Source organism: Tyto alba, unplaced genomic scaffold, assembly GCF_018691265.1.
Source record: "Tyto alba isolate M040663 unplaced genomic scaffold, T.alba_DEE_v4.0 Super-Scaffold_20000042, whole genome shotgun sequence".
NCBI lineage: Eukaryota > Metazoa > Chordata > Aves > Strigiformes > Tytonidae > Tyto > Tyto alba.
Genome location: NW_024881293.1, coordinates 13,763,351 through 13,785,620, shown reverse-complemented (window position 1 = coordinate 13,785,620; position 22,270 = coordinate 13,763,351).

Sequence of the window (22,270 nt, the reverse complement as noted above, 5' to 3'; positions counted from 1 at the left end):
GCCGGATAATCTGCCATCACCTTGAGAAGCAGTGCTGAAGTGTTCAGCTCCTCTGATTGTCTCCTTTTGGCAGAGGAGAGGGGATAATCCCAGAAACAACAGGCTTCTCTGAGAATCTAAGAGTCCATCCCCTACAGCACCTTTTCATTAATTATTTGTGCTTTTCTTCTCTTAACAAATGTCTTTAGCAATCCTAGTCTGTCCTGTTGACACCACAAGAATAAAAGGGAGGGAAACCTCACAAGCAAATGACCCTTTTGCCTGCTGGCTCCCTCACCCTTTACTGGCTTCAGGAAGCAAGAACAGGTCAGTGTTAGCCAGCATAGGAAGATTGGGTTCTTGGGAATCTTCTGCAATGGCAACTGATTTTGAGGATGCCAAGACTAGCCCCTTCAACTCTTATTCTGTAAAAACCAGCCTGGTTTGGCAATGAAACATCTGCAGCTAATGGGAAAAGCAACTTGCCCTGCAGACATCCAAATGGTTCAACTCTGAACCTCCTGGCCCTTGGCATATTGTCATCTCTCTGCCCAGCAGCAGCTCCAAAATCTATATGCTGTGCAGCATCGCTACCTCAGGTGAGGTTTATCTCATGCTGAAGGATGCCCTTTGCTTGCAGAGTGATGTGCCAGCTACAGCCGTATCCGATGCAGCCTCATCAGGTCTCTTTCTAGAAAGTCCAATGGGCAGGTGCATTTTTGCAGCCTTGCAGGCAGCTGGTGCTCAGAGGACCACACATTGGGGAGCTTGGCCGTGTGTGCTGGAGGCCTGCTGGGCTACGGAGAGCACGGAGCCCAGCTTCAATACACGCAGAGGGAAGTCTCCAGCTGGGAAAAGACAAACTCAGTGTTGAATGTTTTAGATCCAATTCCCCGGCTAGTGCGAGCAAGCAAGCATCTGCTCACTCTAATCCCCATCTGTACTAAGCAAGGATGTTGCTGTGCATTGTCCAAACAGGGTTTTTGCAAAGGAAGGAAAGTAAAACCCAAGATAAACCTATCGCTAATGGCAAATCCTTTGAGAAAGCCAAACACCACTCCGGGAGCTGCAGTGAGATTCGGGGAGTGTCTCCCAGCTGCAGGCTCGGGAGCACCCTCAGCTCTAGCGTTACGGCATCTTGCCCACACACGGCGTCTCCGAGCTGGCCAAATGCTGACCGCTGCGGATGTGCGAGCAGCCAGGTCCTACCCGTGCGGCAGGCTTCCCCCCACCTGCACCCCGGGGCTTTGCTCTGCCCTTCTCATCCGCGCAGGCTGGAGGCTCCGAGAGCACTTGCAGTCCCTGAGCCCTGTCCCTGCATCCACACCGCCGGGCTCCAGGGCGGGCGGCTGCCAAAAGGGATGGAGAACAGAGGTAAAAAGGTAGCCTGGCGCATCACGGGCTGTAAGTAGCCAAGCCACCACCTGTGGCGGATCACAGACGTGCATTAGAGCCATCTCCATGGAGATTAAACCCTGCTGCCACTCCAGAGGATCAGCAGGACAGCTCTGCCGACGGTGGGGCACGTGAGGATAAGAGGAAGTTTCGCTCGTGCTGCCTGCCAAGTCTAATCTGGATCTTTCCACACCGGTTCCTATCTGTTGGCGTCTCTCTGGGAGCAGACAGACCTGTTCTTCCTCTTGTGCCCCAGTGAGCAAGTTTAATGAGTCTCCTACACTGATTTTTAGAGAGTAAAGCAAACCTGGGACAGTGAGTTCCAGTCCCTTGGAGAGGAGGAGACGTTGGGAACAGCTTGGTACCCACCTGGAGCTCACAGAAGGGCTGTTGCACTGCTCAACTTGGTTGCCTGCACCCAAAGCAGCGGGATGCAGCTGCCTTTGCATCTCTAGTCCAGCCCAGTGGTCCCTTTTCTACCTTGCACGTTTTTTTTTCTGCCTTTTCTCAGCTGTAAGGGCAGAGGGTTTCCCTTATATTTTGCCCGATGAGCTTGCCTGAGGATGCAGCAGGTTTCCAGCTGCAAAGCACAGTAAATCACAGGCCAAGCGAGACTGCCTCCCAGCTGCATGGAGAGGGCTCTAAGTCCAAGGTCACTTAGCTGCTGCACGGTAGCTCCAGAGAAGTGATCTGTGGATTAAATTTCCAGGAACTGGTGGGGCCCGACTCAGTTTTGAGCCACCAATTCACCCGATTAAAAATAAACAGAGTTATAGACAGGCTGTGCTCAGTCACAGCTGATTTTTATCGACCCCGGCTGGGTGTTGAGGTGGAAGGAGCGCTCAGTTGGAGTCGCTCTCTTTCCATTCCCAATCCATGCTGCCTCGGGAGGATTTGGGAAGCAGAAAGTTCGAGTTGGGGCCTCTGTGAAATTCTGGCTGCTCTGAGATTTTCCCACACGTTTATTAGACATACAGCTCATTCAACTTTATTTCCAGAGGTTTTAAGGGCTGAAAGGCTCATTGTATCTATCTGGTGTGATACCCGGTTTCGGGGGGAGCTTGAACCTACGGCGTGCAAAGCAGAGGCACTAAACACCATGTTGCTGCAGTGGTTAATGGCTGGTTGAGGGGGCTCTTTCCTCTCCCACTTTAGAAGGTGCAGGAGCCAGCAGAAGGGCAGAGCTGCTGTGGAGCTCAGTGGAGAGACACCTGCCCTGCGCTGCATCTCTGAAGGATGCCTTGTAGCTGAGGTGTCTGTTCATGCAGTTGGAGCCATGAGATGCTGCCGTGACAGAGCTGAGCTGTGCCAGCAGCTCCTGGGGGCAGGTTCCCCCCCCCCCCCACCCCAACCCTGCCAAGGCCCCTCGCCATGGTGGGAACAGCGAGGTTATCGGAATGGGGTGGCTCCACTCTAAGATGGAAATTTCTCCTCTGGCCAGAGGCAGCAATCTTGGCTTCCATCCCTGCTCCCTGTCACTGAGCCTCGCCACCTTCCAGGGCTTGCTTTGTTCACAAAGAGCCTCAGATAAGCTTCTTGGCAGGGGTGCTCTGTTCTTCAGCATTAGCATGGCTCAAGACAGGTTTTTTTTTTTAATATTAACCTCTTGTATCCCTTAGAAGATGCAGATTAGACACAGACCCTGGGGATGGGACAACAAGTCGAGGCTCTGCGTCACTGGGAAGCATCGGCATCACCGCAGGGGTTGGTTTCTTCTGACTGCCATCGTGGACGGAGGAGATGTCAGCCTCCTTGGATGAGCAACATGGAGGCAATGGCAGTGCTCACCTGTGGGCTAAGCCCGTGCCGGGAGCGCCCGGTGAGACCCAGTGAGTAGGAGGAACCTTCTGCCTGGTGAAAACAGGCTTTGAACCCCCTCCTGTCAGAGCCACGGGAAATCTTGCCACGGTTATAAGCACATGTACCTGAGTGTAGGTCTGTGAAATGCCTAAGGAACGGTTGCAACTCAGGGAACTTTTTTTTTTTTTTTTCCCCATTGAGTTGGAGTATTTCATGTGCAGATGTGTTTCTCTGTGAATGAATTTTTTTGCCAGTCTGAAAAACCACCGTAAGCCCCTTGTTCACGCTCTTAAAACAAGTGGTCATCTCACAAAGCATCTTGTGGGATATTGTATTTCCTAATCAAAAGCGTGACCCTGGAGCTCTGCAGCGTGCCCTGATTCACAGGGAAGGACTGGCTGGCAGCCGACGTGCTGCCCTCCCCTGCCACTCAGCCTCATTTATCTTCGTTACTTGGGCTGTTTACGCAAGCAAGAATTGGCCAGAGGCACCCAGCACCACTGCATGCCAAGAGAGGAAGCAGGCACCAGCATAAGCTCTTGTGGCTGGCACCCAGTTGCCTGCACGCTCCCTTTTGAGAACAAAAGGCCAGGATGTGGCTTCCGTGGCCCAGGGCGAGGGGTGGCTCTGGCCCCTCGCATGGCTTGTGCTGGGGGTCCTGGCAAGGGGACCCACCACCTCATGCTCTGTGCTGGTAGCCTGAGGGCATCCTGCAAGCAGAGATGTTAAGGCAACCTTCACACAAAGTCCCTGGGAGCAGAGCCCCTCAGTGCCTTTGCTCCCAAAGCTTGAGAGTGCTGTCCCTGGGTTTAGTCCTTGCTTAATCCTTTATGGCGTGGGAGCTGCTGCTGAGCTTGTGGCTGGAGAGAGATGTCTTACAAACCAAGCAGTGTCTCTCCTGGTTGCTGAGCTAACACAGCCTCCCGTGCCTTCCCTCTTTGTTTCTTTTTCAGGCAGCTCCTAGAAATCTCAGCTCGCCCCATGACCCTGCTGCAGAGAGAGGGGCATCCTCGCTGTCCATGGGGCTGGAGGGGGCCTGGGGATCCTCGGGGCAGAGCCAGGGTTTAGCACTCCAGCCCGGGCCGTGCTCACCTGGAGAGCTGCTGCCTGGCCACAGGGGCTGTTCACCAGCTTGGGGTGGGTTTCTGCACGGAGGGTTGGAGATCAGACAGGTAGCCCGCTGCCACTAAAAAGAATACACACAGTTTTTCAGAGTGTTTGACAGGGTATCTGTGTAAAAAAAAAAAAAAAAAAAAAAAAATGCTTTTTTTCTCTTTTTTTCCACTCCAGCAAACACCATCTGATGTAAAATTGCCGGTGGGAAAACCACTTGCTGCAGTTTGGAAGAAAGGAATGAACAGGATGGTCCAGAGACAGTATCATCTCAAAAGCTTCTCCAAGCCAGCCACCATGAAGAGAAGCCTAGACATGGCAAAACCCCCTTGACTCCCGCCTCGAGGTAGCCAAGTGCCCCCCTGCCAGGATCTTCCCGTGGTGGGCGGCTGTGCCAGCGTGCACCCGGCGCCAAGAGGATGTGCGAGACAGAGCACGCTTTGTGTCACGCCTGGCCCGGGCTTGCCTGGTGAGAAGAAACACGGCAGAAATATGCTGGGGTCTGACACGCCACCTCAACGGTGGTGCTGGCCCTTTGGCCCATCCCAGGGCTTGATGAGGAGCTGTGATGGAATCTCAGGACTGATGCTGGTTGGTCTTTCGGCTGTTTTTGGTCCGGCTTTGTGTCTCAGCACCTCCGCTCTGGTGGTTGTCCTGCCCTGCCCGTACATCATGCAGGGGAGAAGGTCGTACCCCGTCACAGAAGGAGGGAAGCAGGAGGTGACAGCAGTGCCCAGGATGGTTGCAGGTTTGGTCAGCATGCCTAGACGCCTTCAGGGTACTTTGCTTCTGGCTCCTTCCAAAGCCACAGAGGTTGCCCACTCACGCCAAGATCACCCACAGAGTCACTTGGGGACACTGGCTTTTCCCACACCTACTTTCCAGGTGACGGGGAACAAAAGAACCCAAGATATTTAAAAGCAGGAAGCCAGATTCTGTAAACTGTCTAAAAATGTATCTTCCGGAGACAAGATTTTGCTCTGGCTCCCAGCCCAAAGGAACACTCAGTGCTAATGAAAGAGATGGAGTGTGGAAGGGATGGTGGTGCGGGGAGCAGGATGTCCTGCCTGAGCATCCTTGCTGCATCCCCCTCCCTGGGACACCCCAGACCATATGGGCACAGGGAGACCTTGGGTCTCGCTGTGCCTCGGGATGAAATCATTTCAACTCATTGACCCTGCACGTATTTGGCTTGTAGCCCCAGGGAGCCAGTAAGGGAAGAAAATTCACAGAAGAGAAACAACTACCTGTAGATCTACAGCTGCTGGTGGCACTTGGGACACTAAAAAATGTGTCTGGCCAGTTGAGGGTTTTTGTGGCAGGAGTCCTCGCTTTTTCTAGCTTGCCTTGCTCAAATTCTTTTACAATCCAGCTCCATTGCTACTGCTGGTGCTCTCTCAACTGATTTTGGTAGCTGGGAATTGCAGGAGTAAGGAGCTCTGCTGCTTTACTTTCTGAACATTGTTTCCTTGAGACTGACACATAATCGATGAAAGCAAAACCTTGGAGTGGCTCATCATGCATGGTTGCTTTCTGCACCTCATCTGTAGGCACCTCATCTGCCCTGCAAGCCTGCCTCACCTGCCCGCCGGCTGTCTCTGGGTGATTTATAACATCTCTTCAATGCAGACGGCTCATGAAAAACATGTTATTCCATGACTGATCACTGTCAGATATTCAGTAACTCCTGTTGGACCTTCTGACTGGGCGCTGGTCTGTCTTTAAGGTGTGATGAGCAGATCAGCAATCCATGTGCTATTGGCCAGGAGGGGCATCTCCCTGAGCAAAGATGTTGCTGGAGAGGGAGGAGAAGATGTTTGAGCAGAGTGGGATTTGGGAATGTCTTCCCTTAAACCACAAATGATGTGTCTTCTAGGCAAACCAGCTCCCATGACTGGCTGTGGGGTGAACATCCCTTGCAGAGGTGGCTGCCGGGATCCCTCCGTTGCAAAGGAGCGAGGCAAAGCCTGTCACTGCGACTTTGGACAGAGAACAGATCCCAGAGACCACGGGCTGAGCAGCCGGGAAGCCCAGACAAGCTCTCTCCTGAGGCAGGCACTCACAGACATCCTCTCCCTTGTGACCAGACTCTTCCTGCCTTGTCGATCCTATCTAAATCCCAGAAAAAGCCCTGGGAAAAATAATACCCCCAGTCACCGGCTGCTGAAGTAGGAAAGCCAAAGAGCTCCTGGGATCCAGGGGAAAGGCATGAAGGCAGCAGGGTCCTGTCTTACCATTTCGGCTCTGTGCCCTGGAGGGGGTGGTGGGCAAGGTTGCTTCTGAAATGGCAGAGGCAAGCAAGGAGAGTTTAGCAGGACAGGATGGAGAGCGGAGCTGCTGCTGGTGGCCCTTTCCAGCCTCCTGCCTACTCTGTGCTGAGCGGGGCTGCAGGACGAGGGGGTGATGCTGGAAGGGGTGTGGGTCCTCTAAGTGGCACAAGTAATTTGCAATTAGCAGTGGGGAAACTCTTAAAAAATCTGGGAATCCTGGGGAAAGGGAAGAAGAGAGAGCACTGAAGAGGTGGGCTTTGGTCCTCCCCAGTAATAATAATTATTAGCCCAGACACAAACTCTGGGGATAATTCGTCTCCAGGCAGAACAGGGCAGTAGGCTCCAGGACAGGCAGGCTCAGACCGCACTTGGAGCCTGGCAAAGGGAATAAATCCTTTTTAATTTTGACCAGTGTAACCTCAGCATGTGCAGCATCTGGGCTCGTGCAACCTTGTCCAGAAAAACAGCCAAGAGACACGGCCAAGGCTGGTGGAGAGCCCGGCTCTGCGGGGGAAGCTGATGCTCTTCTGCTGGCACGGGATGGCGTCTGGATGCACTGATGCCACACCATCCACGTGCTCCCAAATTTCATAGATCTGCCAAAAGCCTCAGATTGATTTTTTTTTTATCTATAGAGGTGAGGGCAAGAATTGACTAGGATGAGGGTGTGCATAGCAGCAGTGTAAAACCTCCAAATACAGCTGCTCTTCAACAGGACCTCTCCAAATGCTTATCAAAGTACTTGATTTTAAAAATGTAATTATTTAGTTGCCGGTTTTATTCTCACCAATTGATTGTTGGAAAAGATCAATTGACTTTTGGATTATTTTTTTTCCCCTAAAAATTCAGAGAAGCTGCTTTCCCAAATGAAAAGGCTTTTTTTTTTTTTTTTTTTTTCCCAACCAAGCCATGAAGCAGAAGAAAATACAAATATTTTCATCCACAATTTTTGTGGATGAAAAGTTTTTTCCCTTGCTGCTTTCTTCGGCAGCCCTGTGCTGAGCTTACTTAAAAACCTGGGTCTTATTTAAAAAGCTCAGATGGGAACTGTTTTGAGAATCAACCTAATACTTACAGACTTTTCTTTGATTTCTCAGGAGTAAAGCCAAGTCAGCTTGCTGCAGGGAAGGAAGAAAACTCAGGATGAGCTTGTGTCTCTGGACTCTTTTTTTTTTTTTTAAACCTGTCATTAGTTGATGCCTCTAGACACTGCACGCACTCAAAAAGGTGAGTTTTGACTCATCTTTCTGCTTGATCCCGCATAAACATGTTTGGGTTTTACAGGTAGCAAGGAGCGAGCACAATAGCGATGCCCCCGCTGCTCTGTACAAACCCATTAATTGCTGGCTGGCTGTTAATTCACAACTAAAAGGTGCAGCGTAGCTCTACCCTTCCCCTTGACAGCGCATGTAAACACCGCAGCGCTCCCAGCTTTCCCATCCTGCAGCTCCTCCAGGGGGGGCGTGGGCCAAGTTGGCTGGGGGGGGGGGGCCCCTCACCCTCCTTCTCTTCTATTTTTCCATTTCCCTGGACCTAGTGTCATGTTAATTTTTGCTCTCTCAAGGTTTTTCTTGGCAAGTGGCTCAAAGAGCAGGGCGGCCCAGAAGCCGAGCAAAGCGATTCTTTATGGAAACGAGTGGTGATTATAATTACGCTGCTATAATTACGGCTAAGCAAATAAACAATAAAGGGCAGCAGCATCCCGGAGGCATGCGGGGCTTGTGCAACCTCTGCAAAACCCCCCCGGGAGCGGATCGGGTGTGCTTCCCCCCTGGGCTCGCAGAGGAGGGGATGGACTTGGAGCAAATGCTTAATTTTACGGTGTCCTGCTCCGGGCGAGCTGGGGTGACGTGGAAACAGCCTGGGGAGACGGGAAATTGGGAAAGCGAAGCGTCTCTGTAGTTTACACAGCGAGGACACCTTCCTGCTAGGCAAAAGTCCTCTTTGCTCCCTTTCGTGGCTATTTGGCTCCGAGTGGATCTGCCGGGGGATCTCGGAGCCTGCTGGTGGAGCCGGCGGCAGGTTTCTCACCCAAGCCACGAGCCGCCTCTGCCCTTCCCCTGCCAGGTCCCCGGGGCTGCTCCGGCGGGAAGGCCGGGCATCGCTGAGGGATGCAGGACAGGACCTGGCTCCTCGCCTGCACGTAGCCCGGTGGAGCAGCCCAGCCTGGCGCCCGCCCAAGCCTCCCCTCCGGCAGCGTGCCCTCGCCGACAAAGGCCAGAGCTTCATACCTTAGAGAGAGACATGGCTTACGCGCTCATTTACTCTTAAAAGAGTAAGCACTGGCTGTCTCACGCCTGGCACTGTCTGGGCACTTGGGCTTCATCCCTGATGTTGTGTGTGCGCTTTAGAAGTGGGCGGCACCCAGCAAAGCCCCGTTTCAGAAGTGACTGCAGTGCACATAAAACAATTCCCTCCTCCGGAGACATCCCCCCCCGTGAGTTTTACTGATGCTCCTGTGGCATGGTGGGGGTTAACGCTGAGTCCAGGCAGGACTTGTGGACCCAGGTGAGGGGAATAGGAGATCTGGAAGGGCAGAGATCTGTCCCCAGGATGCTGAGGTGGGGAAGGGGTCTGCAGGGAGAGATCTGGGGAGCCAGAGGAGGATGGCTGGTGATGGGGGACAGGGAGGAGACTTGGGGCTGAGCTGGGGACAGCAAAGAGCCCCCTGAGCTACTGGAGGTGGATGTGGCCCCGAGGAGGAGGGTGCAGCAGGGCTTGCTAGGGATGCTGCTCTTCTGTCATCCTAAACCCGTCTTTTTTTTTTCCAGCCAGACTGGGACAACTCTGTGCCAGGGGTGGAGGGAAAGGCTGGAGCGAAGCTGGGGGATGCCGGGTGCAGGGGGACAGCTTGGGTGCAGGTGCTGGCGCAGGGCAGCGTGCTGGGGCCAGGCATGGAGGATGGGGGGACGCGCAGAGGAACCCATGGAGAGGAAGGGGCCTTTGTACAGAGTTCACATATCGCATGGCCTTACCCCAGAGCAGCTAGGGCTTTTGCCTAGCAAAGCTGTTTCTATCTCACTGATGACTGGGACCTGTTTTCCAGGCTCAGCCAGGTAGTGCCCATTTATACCAGAGCAAATGTTCATCTTTAGCCTAAATCCCCTTGCTCCATCTCTGCAGCCTCCCCTGCCTGCGAGGGTGCTTACAGAGCTCCATCCTACCTCCTCACCCCTTGGTTTCCCAAGCTAAAAAGGCCAGGTGCCTGCAAGCTGGACACTATTTCTTTTGATTCCCAGTTCCTTTTCATCCATCCTTTTATTTTTCTTGTGCACAAGTGACCACAGCTGTTCCCCCTGAGCCTTCCCGAGGACTCGGTCCCGGCCCTCCTGCTCTTTTCTCCCGAGCAAGCCTGTACCTGCCACAGCCTACAATCCTCCCTGCCTGCACCCCTGCCTCCGCCGGCACAGGGGGCTGCTGGCTGGAGATGGGAAGCAGCCGGCCCTGTTCAAGAGACCCATCAGTGGAGCTGGGACCATCTAACTCAGCCCTGAGTGACAATCCAGTGCTCTGGGCTGCTGTTACACCTCCATTCATTGCCTGCTGCGATTGCTTCCAGCCTTCGAGTAACATTTCAGACACAGCTGTTTGGTGGGAAATAGCTTATTTTTCCTCCTGGATTGCTGTGAGTGCGCCACGTCGTAATTAAAACCCAGTGAGTTGTGGGTACTGGAATTAGCACGGGCGTTTGCAGCCTGGCGGGCTGCTCACGGGTTGAAGGCACGGCATTCACACGAGGCTTCTGCTCTGCTTTATTTCACTTGGCTTTCTGTAATAAAATCAGACTTCTAGTGCTAGCAAACCATCTGCTGCTTCCTGAAGGTCTGCAGGGGCATTAACTCCCTGTTTTACCCTCTGCAAAACCCCTGCCACGGTCCTGGGTGGTTTTGTGGTGGAGGGTTTGAGTCCTTCAGCTCTGTAGCTAAAGGAGTTCTGAATTTCGCAGGAGGTCAGTTTAGCTCCAGAGCCCTGGGGAGATGCTCGGGCAGGAGGAGGTCTGAGCCCTGGGAGGGGGAAAAGGGGAAAATCATCAACAGGGAGAAAACATCTCCCTCCGTCCCTTTTCCCCCCTGCCTTTGCTGCACTGCTGAGGCTCTCTGCTCCTCTCCAGGGTTCCCCCCACTTTGCTGTCAATGTGACAGTGGTGAGCGGATTAATTAATCTGCCTGTCAGCCCTTGGCAGCAAGAAGCTCTGCCATGCCAGCTCTAATTAAAATGAACAAACCCACCTTTATCTCCAACCCTTGCCGCAGGCTGGGGTAAGGCAGGAGGCCACTGCGAGCTGAACTCGGGCAGATTCATCGCACCCAAGAGCCTGGCACCCACCCCTGCTTCTCGCTGAGCATGGAGGGGCTGGGGAACATGATCCCACAACGGCTGTGCCGCCCTGAAAGGCAGGTCAGGAAAGGCAAAGGTGTGGGCTGGGATGCTCCAGCCCTTCCGATGACACCAGACCTCACAGGAGTTGTCAGCCCTCTGGCAAATTTAATGCTGAATGTCTTGCCTATGTCTTAGGCCCAAGGGGACATTTTTCCACCTCAGGCTCCAATCCTGCTAACAAACCCTCGGATGGGCTCCAGGAACGGCTTGTGGGACCACTCGTAGTCTGTCGGAATGGTCCCGAGTGAAACCCGGTACCTTTTGATGCTCCAAACAGCTGAAAAGCAATATTGAAATCAGAAACAGGTGTAAAAAAATACAGAGAGGGGACAACCTGCTGGGAGGGCACGTGCCGGGGCGGGGGCAGCTGCTCGGAGTGTGGGGCTGGTGGGGGGTGACCCCCAGGCCTGGAGCTGCCCACGCTGGGGGTGACCCTGCCCTCTCCTGTGCCCTGGACCACCAGCTCCAGTTTCCCTGCGGCACGGCCTCTGGGCTGCAGGGAGTTGCTCGCCTTGCGTTTCTGCTTCTCCTGGCAGAGGACGACTGATCTTACTTAGCTGAGGAAGGCTGATAAGAGCATTATCTGGAGGTATGGCCAGGATGAAGGAGTTGTTTGCAAGGCAACAGCCTTCTCCTGCTTCCCTAACCGCGGGGAAAGGCAAGGCTAAGCCAGGGTGGGTGTTACACAGATCCATGTACACATGGGCCTTCAGCCGGTAATTTACCTGTGTGAGCAGCGTTCACAATACATGCTGGTGGTCCTGTCCTTCTAGGTTTTTGGGTTTTTTCTAGCTACACAGTTTGGGGAACTTTAATTGCTCTATGATTAAATGACTTCTAATTTCCCTCTCGTCAAATGTAATCCCATTTGCTGCTCCTTTTTTTTCTTTCTTTCTTTTTCTTTCCTCCTCCTGGAAATTAAATTAACATTCCATCTAATTACTCAGCCACTTCTCTAATTGCTGAGGGGACTGTGGTTGTTGTGCTCATTTAATTAATTGAGACCCACAGTGTTTAATACAGAAGAGGATTTATTGGCTGTGGAGCTGGTGTAAAGGGATCGTCTGGCAGGAGCAGTGTGCTCTGCAGAGAGGGAGGTAGATGCCAGCCCAGAGGGCTAGGAAAGGCTGGACCTGAAGTCCCTTTTTTGGAGTATAAATATGGAGGAAATCACCTTCCCTGACGGCTCAGTCGCCTTTGTGAGTGAATCCTTCTTAATGGTATCTTAAAACGCATCATATCCAGAAACCTTCCTACGGTCAGCAGAGCTTTGCCCTCTGAAGGTGACCCTTGGGCTGCTCGTCTGTCCCAGCTACAGCGCCAGCAACCAGCAATCCCCCCGCGCTGCTGCCCATCTCCCGGCCCGAGCAGCCATGGCTAAAAGCCGAGGAGCAGGAGCGTGCCAGACTTGCCCCTGTGCCAGGATGGGGAAGCGGAGGGCTGGCTGAACGTTGGGGTTCGTGGGCCCTGGGGGAAGACTCTGCTGGGAACAGAAGCGCATTCAGGAAGGGAGATAACAGGCCCCTGCTGTGTTGGTCCTGGGGGCAGGTTGCTTTGGCTGTGGTCTGTGCAGGGGATTTAAGCAAATCCATTGTATTTCGAATTGCTGTTGACTAGGAGCAGAGTGCAGCCTGCTTCTGTGTCTCAGCTAAGGGCAGGCAGGATCTCCCAGCATTGCTTTTATGCTTGAGGGTTTTTTAAATGCCTACAACTCAGCTGCTAGAGACCTGCCTCAAGTCACCGCCTGTGTCTCCCCTCCAGCCCCACCACTACTCTGAGCATTGCAGCCAGGACATGGCTCAGTTAAAGGCTGGATTATTCCTCCGTCACCATGCAGAAGGTCCTTCTACTGCTTCACATCTCTGGGGCAAAACCTGCCCCTGGGTGTGCAGCACAAGGCCCTGCTTCTTCTTGATGCTTCCATATGCCACCATAATATCAATGCTTAAAAAAAAAAGACCCCAAGCCAGCCAACTGATCTGAATGTTTTATTTGCAGACCTGCCAGGCATCTGTAAATTCCAGGCATCCCCATTTCCGTGGCAGGGGAATTTATAAGAGGCAGAACAGCTTTGAAGTGAACCCCCTCTGCCCCAGCAGCTCTCCCAGCACCGGCAGCAGAGTTGGAAGCCTGACTGCCGGCAGCTCCAGCTGCAAACCCTCAGCCGGAGCTGGAGTCGCGCAGCGGGTCCGTCATGCGGGATGGCCGCACGCTGAGACCAGCTACGTGCCTTTTAAAGGATTATACCCAGCTGGAACGCACAGGGAAGGGAGGAGAGAGCAGTGCTCCTGGGCTGAGCCCTCCCGGGCACGGCCACCGGTACTCAGGGGCAGGTGAGTCCTCCACATGCTGCTTTACCGGGAGGAATTACACCAATTCCCCAACACCCTCCTTTAGCGCTGGAGCAGAGGACGTGGCTGGAGTGTGGATGTGGCCTGACAAGCTGCCAGGGCTGAGCCACAAGATCCCCACGAGGATCTCTAGTAAAGGACACAGACAGATGTTGCATCTCTCTAGACCTGCAGCTCCTGGTCTGAGCTCCCCAAACTCACCGTGTCCCTTTGCTCTGAGCCCGAGCTGGGCTGAGGGTTGGTACAGAGGTGACTGCCTGCACAGGGGATGTTGCCCAGGCACTTGGCAAAAGCAGTTCTGCAACAGAAGCGTCGGGTGGAGGGAGGCAACACTTTGCTCTGCATTGTGGCAGGACCTGAACATTGGAGCACGTTGCTGTGACGCTCTGGCCTTCCCGACCTGCGTGAGGAGCCCTGCGCAGTGCCTGCTCCAGACCGAGCTCCCTCCCTCCTACCACCAGCCACACATCAGCACTGTGGCTCCTGGTCACTGTTTCTGGTGAGCAGGACCTCTCCCCAGTCTTTGATTCTCAAAAAAATGGGACTTCCCTCGAAGGAACCCAGTCATCTCTTTCTACATCTATCTAAACGGTCAGTCAAGAGCTGGCTGTAGCTCCCCGCTTTGGCGTTCAGCAAAAGCACGGTTTCTTTATGAGCAAGCACTAAGCAACAGCTTTGGTATGAGATTTCTCTGCAAGGAGATAACAGTCCTGGAGCAACTCCTCTCACTTTCTGTAACAGATCCCTTGTCTCTAGCATTTGTCTCATAGTCAGTGACGGGGCTGTCTCATCAGGACTTGGGTTATTTCTATGCAGGCTGGAGGAAGCAGGACCCAAAGCATCTCCTGGGCTGGTCTTGGGTGAGCTCAGGCTCGGGGCTGCTTTTTGGGATGTTTCCTATTAGACCGGTGAGAGCGATGCTAACGCAGCCCTCCTTGGAGCGCACATGCTGTGGAGATTAGGCTATTGTGTCCGACAGCATTTGAGGGCATTAGGTAAATCCTCCTGTGAGAGCAGCCCCTCCTCTGCTTTCCCTGGGCAGTGCTGGGACAATGTCCTTACTCTGCTTCCCGTGCCACTGGCACTGATCCTGTTGCAGGCTGAGTTCTGGTTCACAGTGGTCAACTTGCAGCCCCCAAGCTCATGCCTGCAAATCTGCTGCTCCCAAAGGGGTGTCCTGCTGGGAGCAGAGTCTGCTGGCGCCTGAAGGGATGTTATCTAAAGCTGTTCCTCTCTGGACGTGCCTGTGGGTCACAGACCCACCCTCTTTCCCTCTGCTTTGCTGTGATTCCAGCACCAGGGATGAAGCTACAAGGTCCCCATGGTCCCCATGGCGGTGGGTGGCAGAACAAGGACTATTCCTGGTGGGGGACCTCCAGCAAGGAGCCCACGTGCAGCTGGGACATTTCTGGTGGCATTATAAGACCTCAGCTCCCCCTCAGCGCCTCAGCTGCTCAACCTCTGTGCACCCCTGCTCTGCCAGGGTGGGTGATGAAATTAATTTGTTTGCGGTACTTGGTACCTTGAGGCGTGCCGGCCGGTCGGGTCAGCATCCCAGATGACAGCACGCTTTTCCAGAGCCAGGCACCTCCATCTGCCAGCAGTTATTTTGGAAGAGACCTCGGGAAGGCAGGCTTTGCTCTGTATCCCAAGGATCATGCTCCTTGTGCATCAGCATTCATCCCCTTCCCGGCCAAATACAGCTCCCAAGAATGAGTATCACTCGCCTCTGAGAAAACGAAGGCAATTTGACTGCAGAGCTTAAATCCGGGGTAAAACGTACTAGGATCTGACTGCTGATGGGGAACATCTGGTCTGTGACCTTCACGCCCGAGGAGGTGTGAAACAACTCTTTGGAGATAGCTCCGCAGCAGGCAGGATGCTTTATAGTGGCTCGTTATTGCTCCGGAGCGGAGCCCTGGGCAAGGTCCCGGAGACCTTTGGGGATTGCTGGGGGCTGCCCGGTGTGGCTCGGCGGCGGCCGAGGCGGTCCAAGTTCAGGTGGAGGGGGGAGAAGTGCAGGCGAATGGGACAACCCTGCTGCCAGGCACCGAGACAGACCCCGCGGGAGCACCAGCGATGTAACGGCACTTCTCTTCTTGCCTCACTTCTCAACAACCCCGAGGAGCGACCCGCATGGCTTGTGACCCCAGATAATGTATCCTGGCCCCTTCCAAGCATCCCATCTGGCCCATGTTAAGGGAGAAGGTGACGGACACATCGGAGTCTCTGCTGCTGGAAATCGCATCTCTTCTGCCCACACATCGCTGCCCAGCCCATGGCTGCAACTCACTTTCGGAGACTCGGTTTATTGCAGCTTGAACTTTTAATCTGTTTATCATCCGACGCGTTACTCAAAGAAAGGAGATGGATATGAAAAAAGGCAAAGCCACGGCTCTTCTGCTGCACAGCATGTGCCCAAAGCTCAGCCCATGCAAGAGGAAAAGGGGCTCATGAAAATATGATTAGATTTACTCTGCCTCATTTCAAACCAGAGCATGCTCGTAATTCACGGTGACAGAGGCGGGTTCACCAGGCGGAGACCCCACTGATAGACATTTCAGTAACCACTTTCAATTAGGAATTTCTTGGCGGGTTCCCAACTTTGTGTCAAACTCTTCTGGGCTGCGTTTTGGCCGGGTCAGCTTCATATGTGTAATTGAGTCCCTGCTGAGCAGCAAGGCGGGAGGGTTGCCTTTGCTTGCAGAAAAGGTGGAAGACTGTCCCTGACAGCCTGTGAAGGAGGAGCATTTCACACCCAGCATAGAAAACTGCCTTCTAGATGAATTTTTCCATTTAAAAAAAAAAAAAAAAATTTGTTTTTGGAAACCACTAGATTTGGGTTTAAAATAAAATAGTTTTTCAAGATGTATGCCAAACAAAAAAAAAAAAAAAAAAACAGGATTAATCCAAGGTGTCCCTCTCCCACCTCTCCAGGCCAGTATCCAGGATCCAGCTGTCCTTAGGCTGGGGTGGCCGAGGTGAGATGGCTCGAGTGCAGGGACCACTGCGTCGTGCTGCCTCTCCCAGCGCTGCGGGAGCACGGGACAGCCCGTGCCCGTGGCTCCCCCAGCTCTTACTCCCGGCAGGCTGGGATGTGGCTGAGCTGGAGCAGGCTCTCGCCTTAGCTCCGCTTCAGCATCCGCTGAAAAATGTTAAAGCCTGTTTTATGGCAGGCAGATCTGGCCTGAAGCCTTTTTCCCTCCCCGGAGATTTCAATGAGAAAGTCATTATTTTGCCGATTTTTGTTGACACTCTGTGTAAGAGTTGCCATGGCTCTCGCCCGGCACACCTCTCCTGGCCGGGAAGTCGGGGGACTGGGATGGGGAAGGCACAAGGCACGGCTGCTGCCATCGCCGGCCGGGGCCAGGCGGGGACACGGGGACACGGCAGCGCCCGGGGACCTGCCGGGGTGCTGGCATCCCCGCAGCCACGGCCGGTCCCCAGCGCCGTGCGCAAGACCAGTGCCCCGCATTCCTGTTTCACCCCTCTCTCGCTGTGATGCGTTTTGCCATTTCCCGAGCTGTTTCGTACCGTTTTACCACAAGCCCCACGGTTTTTTTCCGTATCCTTTCCCAGTCAGGACTCCAGGTATCCTGAGCACGCTGAAGTCTCACGGCCCATTAGGATAAGGGAACGACGGCCCCACGGGCCGGGCTCAGCGCTCGGGGCTGCCGAGCAGCAGAGAGTGACTCACGAGGGGGCTGGGAGCCGGGCTGCAGCCTCCAGCGGGGACGGGCTGATCGGGGTGCAGGCAGCGATGCTGCGGTGCTGGGACCCCAATCCCGGGTCGGGGCCGCTCGGTGGCTGCCTGTCCCAGGGGACCATCGCTGCGGAGCTGAGGTGGGTGTTTGCTGCTCTCAGAGGGACTGTTCTCCTCGTAGAGGGTCTGTGGCCCACAGAGCAGCGCCCCCCAAACCCCCCCTCTGGCCCTGGCACCGGTTAGCACCCTCCTTAATTAATTTTGCAGACTACACAGCCGTTTTTGATGAAAAACATCCCACAAAAAGCCAATGAGCAGTCACCGAGCAACACTGCGGCCTCTTTTAATGATATTTACTTTGTGGTTTTGGTTTGGAATATCTTTCTCTTAAATGAAGAAAGAAAGAAGTCCTCCTCTTGGACTGAAAATATTTGACTTTATCCCTTCATTTTCTTACATTCCTAAATGCTCAGCTCCGGCATCTAGGGCTCAGTGGGAGTTTTGAATTGGCCATAGCAGTGCTGGGATGCTGACCTCTTTACCTACTTCCTTCCTACCATCTTCTGCACAGTCCTTGCTTGTGCCACCACTGGTGCATCCACATCCTCAATTCCTCTGCCACGTGGTGTTTGGGTTTTACGAGGGGGCGATGCCCAGCTCGGCTCACATGTGGCTGTTTGCAGCAAGCATGGGAGAACCACTGCTGTAAGCAAGCAGGATTAGTCCCGTCTCGAGCTGGGACATGGCATTCATATTCACCAGCACTTTCACCAGGTATAATCTTGCAGTCACATCCTTCGGGGAAGGGGTTTTATCCAGAACAATATATAGGAGCCCACCCCAGGCATGGTCCTTCCCTGGACCATTCCAGCTCCTTCCAGTATGTTTGTATTTTATCTGTGGAGCTCTGTAAAGATTTTGTTCTGTCATCCTGGAATTTTTATGACTCCTTTGTGTGTATATAATGCAATTGCCCCGGAACAGAGAGAAATTAATCATTGTTCCTATGTTAGTTTTCAGGAATTTTGAATGTCTATGTTTTTGTTCATCTCTCATGTCCAAATGTGGGGTCCATGGGCTATCTGATGTTTAAAATTACTTAATTGCTTAGGTTTTCCCCCTCAATGTTTATGGACACTTGCTCGTAGTAGATTTTGTGTGTGACATTACATACCATGTATTTTCTGGCTGGTTCCAATTTTTCACTTCATCCCCATGGTCCAAAACATCGCCTCTTGCTATAGATCATGTCTCTGGACTCCATCATCTCCCAGCAGGTCGATGGGGCGAGCGAGGCTGCGAGAGGTAGCCTGGAGTAACACCAACCTGCAGCACATCCCTCCCTGTGACAAATGATGTGGGGCTCCAGGGTCGTTAATGGCTCTTTTAAGATGTCTGCGTAGGGAAGATGTCTGAGATATCGTTGCACAGTGTCTGGTACCTGCTCTCTGGCCGGGCTGTGGATGCCACATGGGATCAGGGTGAGGTGCCCGTGGTACCTGCTGGCAGCTGGTTTCAGCCCCAAGCCTGGGAGCAGGATCACTCAGCAGCTCTCCTCTGCCAAATCTCTCATTTTTGGGGGATTGCTGCCTCCTTCACAAGTCTCCACCCTTTGCTGTGAGCAGACTGACTGGGTGCTGCTCCTGCCTGTGCCTCCCTTGCTCCTGCATGAAGATCTGCTCTGGATAACCCTGCTTGGTGCATCCCGGGTCTGCACTGGGAAGGTATGTGGTGCAGAGACAGGTTTGGGGCTCTGAACTGCCCCTGGCTTGCCTGGGTCACTGTAGGCAAGTTGCTTCACCACGGCAGGCCTTCACCTCCATAGGCTCACCACGCCAGGGCCAGCTTTCAGCTGGAGAGACCTGAGGTCCTTTCTCACCTTCTAGAGGATGCACAGCAGGAGGGGAGGCCAAGTGCGTGTTGGACGTGAAGTTTGGCTTCATCTCCCCACGGAGACAAGGGCAAGCTCCGGTGCTGCAAGGCCAGAACAGGATGGATGCACAGCCATTTCCCTGTGCCCATCGTCTGCCCTCGCACAGCTCAAAGGCAGCACAGAAAGCTTTCCAGTCCCTGCTGCTGCAGGTGATAGTTTTATTAGCATCCCTCCTTGTCCTGGCCCATCCCTGTGAGGTGCCCTTTCCAGGTACCCGGGTGTACGTCCTGCTCAGGCTCCTTTTGCAGCTGCAAGGAGGAAACGCTGGAAGAGCAAAGGGAAATCTCCAGGTTCTGCTCACAGAGTCGGGCGTCAGGACATCAGCTTGGGGACAGTTCAAAGCCGAGTGGATCAAGGGCAGCTGGTCTGGTCAAGAAAAGACAGCCAAGCCAAATAGGAGCAACTCCCAAACCTCCTCCGCAAGCCAGAGGCTCCCAGTTACGGTCCTGATTTCGCTGCCCCGTGATTTTAGGCAGAAGGTTCTGGTACTGACCCTGCTAGACACAGCAGCGTGAGGTGTGGGGACAGGCAGGTGCTGCAGACAGACTGACATTTGGGCTCTTAGTAAATGCTGCAGGATAGATGGAAGCTACGTATCACTAACCGTATTACGCACATCATTAGGAAAATGTCAGTTAAAACAAAAAAAAGCAAATTGTACCAGGCTCTGCTTCCTGAGCACTCTGCAAAGCCTTTGCAACGTCATGTGCTTTTGCTGCGGCTCTGTAATGGCTTTGACGCTTTCTTGGGCACGTTTACTCCTGCTCCATTGAGGCTGTTTTGCATTAAATTGTTTGTTTAGCAGCTACTGGGTTTTTGGCAGGACAGCTGTTGCCTTCTGCAGATTGCAGTGCAGGAGGGTGTCATGCAGTGCTGCTCTGCAGAGCGGCCAGGCGCATCAAGGTGAACCCCCCTCATTTCGGAGAGGAGCAACGGCGCCCATCGCTGCTGCCCGCCCCATCCCACCATCTCGCAGCACCCTGTGGGCTCTGGCCAGGCGGTCTCTGTGGCGGGGGCGCCTCTGCGGCTCCTGCCAGAGCTGTGGGGACCTGGGGCAGCCGCGGGCCAGGCTCCACAGACCGCTCCTGGGAAGGTCTGCCGATGGGGCAAGGTCACCCAGATCCCAGACCCTCAGCGAAACCCTCCAGACCCCGACGTGCACTAGAGAAAACAGTCCCAGCATATTAATACTTGCAAAAACAAACACCAGGAAGACAGAAGAAATGAGCCAGCCATTAAGGGAGCCCTAAGCCTCTCCTCTCTAGATCTCCCATCCCGCCATTGCCTCCCTGAACACCCTGTGCCAAGAGCAACCTCTGCAAATGCCTTCAGCTGTGCCCTAGCAGGTCTGTCCCAGCGTGGCTGGCTTTTGAAGGGGCACCTACACGCCTCCCAAAGCCAGCTTTGCCTCTTTTTCATGGTCTCTTCAGCATCTCCAGCGCTCACAATGCAACACAACATCCTGGTTTCCGACAGGGCAAAGCTCCACTTGGATGGGAGAGCACGGAGAGGAACCACAACCAAGGGAGACGTGGCACGGCCAGGGGAAATGCAACAGGATCAGCTCAACATGCCTCCTGGGGCCTTGCAAGGGTTCTCACCTCTCTTTCTCTGCGCTTCTCAATTTTGAATTTTTCTTTTTTCAGTTTTAGTAGAAGCCAGTAACTGATTTTAGGTGGTTCCTGAGCCCAACAACTACAATTAGACTGACACTGCAGCTTGTGGCAGCTGGGAGAGGTTAGCTCCGACACACACGTTAGTGTTGTGCTTCTCCACACTTAGGAAGAGGAGGCGACACTAACGAGGTGTATTCAACCCACTCGCCCTTGGAGCGTTCATGGTACCGGGTCCTGCGCAGACACACGTCTGAGGGTGTCCCTGGGTGTGCAATTCACCGTGGGACTGGTGTGGCAGGTCTAGACCAACAGCAGCGGCGGCTGGGGAGGGAACGAAGGAAATCTCAATACCCCACAGTAGAGAAAGCAGCCGGTGAGCAGCAGAAAAAGCTGTGCACTGTAACCTATGCGTCGTCGGAAGGTAATGCTTCAACAGAGTTTCCTGCTGAACTGAGTGTTTCGGGGATGGTGGGGTGGTGAAGCTCAGAAGGGACATCTGGAGGTGACGGATCCAAAGCCCTCTGCAGGGCAGGGCCTCACTTAGGTTGCTCAGGACCTTACCCTGAGGAGTTTTGACCATCTCCAAGATTTCCCAACCTCTCTGGGAACCAGCTGGGAAGGGCTGACGGAGGCGAGGCTGCGTAAGGGCGAGTTAGCCCTGGTTCCAATGGGCTCTATGAGACACCTGGGGATGGAGTCTGAGGGTACCTGCCCGCAGCTCTGCCTGCTGCAGGGGACGAAGGACCTGCTCCCCGAGGCCCGAGCAGGCAGGAGCTGGGGGCTGCACCCCCCCCACGCAGGAGCCTGCCGGGTGAAAGCCAATGCTGAGCGCATCCCGAGCACGAGGCACCAGCACAGTGCTGCCGAGTTTGTATCTGCAAGTTTAAGGGAGTTTAAAGGGTATTTAATGGTGTTTAGGCATGTTTAAGAGCTCACCCTTCTCCCTGGAACTAGAACAGGCGAGGGTGTGTACATACAAGATGCTCTGCCAGCAGAGTGGCCCCAAAGCTGCCCCGAGGTGGGTGGCACGGCTGGCGCTGGGGGGGACCCGCGGTCTCCCTGCCTGCCGGCGTGCCACCGCTCGGGATTTGCTGAAGGAGGAGTTGCTGTGTGCAGCGAGCTGTGAGCGTTCTCAGCTGCCGGCGGTGCGTGAGCAGCCCTCTGCTCACCAGGCTGCTTCGGGGACGAGCCACCACGCTGGCACATGCCTGCCCCGCGTCCTGCTCGGACACCCCCGGCGCTGGTGCCATCATCGGGCAGCGTCCTGAGCTGAGGAGGTGAAGGCCTTTGTGTAACAAGATCCCCCTGGGTCTGCACTGGAGATGCGTGGGGGAGGCCTGAAAATACCTTCAAGCCCCAGTCCTGCAAGAGGGGTCCTGGAGACGCACAGCTGGATGAAAGCACACACATCTGGGCTGTATTCCCTGCTCGGCTCCGGCCCCGCTGCTTGGGGCTGGGCTCCCTCCTCCCCGCCCCAGGCTGCTCCATCCCCCCCACTGTGGCCAGAAGACTTTTGGCGGCAGAGGTGGGCTCTCTTCCCCTCGTATATACAGCCCCGGGTGTCAGGGATGGCCAGAGGATTTCCGTGGTGCTCTTTCACCCCCTTTTGAAAGTTTATTTTTCCTTTTTGTTGATGAGATCCAAACACGGCTGGCGCGCTCGCAGCCCTCGCTTGCTGATGGCTGCCCAGGGCACCGGCGCTACTCAACGTGCCACTCTCCTCCTCGAGC